This window comes from Triticum dicoccoides, chromosome 6B (genome assembly GCF_002162155.2).
Source record: "Triticum dicoccoides isolate Atlit2015 ecotype Zavitan chromosome 6B, WEW_v2.0, whole genome shotgun sequence".
Lineage (NCBI taxonomy): Eukaryota > Viridiplantae > Streptophyta > Magnoliopsida > Poales > Poaceae > Triticum > Triticum dicoccoides.
The window spans coordinates 680,087,929-680,089,622 of NC_041391.1; the positions used below are offsets into that span (position 1 = coordinate 680,087,929).

General features: G+C 37.2%; 1 long non-coding RNA gene across 1 annotated transcript; it reads right to left on the bottom strand.

Moving 5' to 3' along the window:
• Positions 1–257: 257 nt before the first annotated feature.
• Positions 258–1,258, bottom strand: LOC119326304. The gene is made up of 3 exons (XR_005157897.1): positions 1,122–1,258; positions 888–949; positions 258–490 (listed from the first exon to the last, which is right to left on the bottom strand). It is a non-coding gene; the product is annotated as an uncharacterized LOC119326304 (long non-coding RNA).
• Between the last annotated feature and the right edge of the window lie 436 nt (positions 1,259–1,694).

A 1,694-nucleotide genomic window follows, 5' to 3' on the forward strand; every position in this document is an offset into this window, starting at 1 on the left:
CACGTAGTCACGGTTCACGAACCATAGTAACTAGACCTGTAGCGCGCCACCTTGCGCGCCGGTACCGGGGACCTAACGCTTGTGCCAGGTATACTGTAATTGTGGGGCAAACACAATTAACAGGACCATGATAATGCAAAAGTATATAGTTTTTTTAAGGGAAGCACAAGTATTTAGTTTGTAAAAGAGCAATAGGGAGTTGAGTGCTAAAGAGTAGCAGAAGCAGCCAATGGCAGCGAGATCAGAATTGAGCAAACACAGAATACTTTAAGTACAGCATATTTATACAAAGTAGTCAAGGTTGTCTGAGAGAGCATCCAGCAATTTTGATGCAACATAATATTCAGAGCAAAGCATTCCTACAAAAGGTGAATGGTCGAAGAGAAATTCACTGAAACGGCTTTGTGGCTAGTGGTATATACATAGTTGGGCAATAACAGTGCCGAAGCAAGCGGTTCTTCGAATTGATTGATCATCACTCACGAGCCACCTGTGTAAGGAAGGTATGCTTGTTTATTAGAATGACTAATAGAAATACACCGTAAGACCTCTGTGTAAGAAAGGCATCGTCTAAGCTTAACACATGACATGACACTGTTTCAGTTTTCTATTTATTTTCTTCAACGAATCGTCTTAAATTTGGCTTCAAAATTTATGAAGTAATCCGATTCAGTAAATATAAGTACACATAATCTATATAGTACTTAAACTGGTACAGGACTCACCCACTGTTCAAAGTAATTTTACATGTACTCGCTCACTCATTCTGCTGTTGTGTATCTAATAAACTTGATAATCCTAACTGAAAGTAATTTCAATTGTGCTCTCTAACTCCTAAGGTACGGGTTCATCTTAGAAGGTACTGTTTTGTAGCGTTCTACATGTACCTGATGGCTTCCACAGCTGCAGAATCTTCCGCCACTTTGGACCCTGTAAATTGGTATAATCCCTTTCAACCATAGAAAGCTTAGCTTTATCAGTAGGCTTTAATTCAAGAAAATCTGCACAATCAAACTCTACTGAAATGCAGCCTATTGACCTTCGTGTTTCCTCAAGCTTCTCCATAAGCTCATATCAAGCAACTACTGTGCAAGTTGTGTCATTCGTCCGATTGTACTTACTGTGCAAGTTGTAGTTGCAGACCAAAGCCAACAAACTTTGCAAATAGCAGGCCTTTGATGAAAATGCCCTTCTCCTTTCAGTTCAATCGTACCTTGCATCTGGTCAGTCCACTGAAAATGAAAGCAATCATGAAAAAGAAGAAGGTTGAGAAAAGTGGTCCTCACAAAAGTACAAAAAAATATATTAATGCATTATATTTTATATTTGACTCTCAAACAGATGTTGTTATTGAAGAAGAGAAACAATAGAAAGTACATGTAGTTTTCAAACACATTCAGATTCACACCAGATCAAATTGGTGGAATTGATTCATCATGGTATTATGCAAATCAGTTGTATAGAAAAGCAACACATGTATCTCATAACTATACAATCGTTTATTTATAAAATGCACTTTCAATAAAATGATTAATGTATCATCAAATGAACTGGTTGTTAGCATGGTCGGTCATACTCGAATGTGAAGAAAGAGTAAAAAAATCAGAACCATGATCACCTAAGAAATCCATATGTTTCTTAGAACCATGAAGAAATCCAAGTGTCTGTTCAAGAATCAAATACTATTTTTCAAG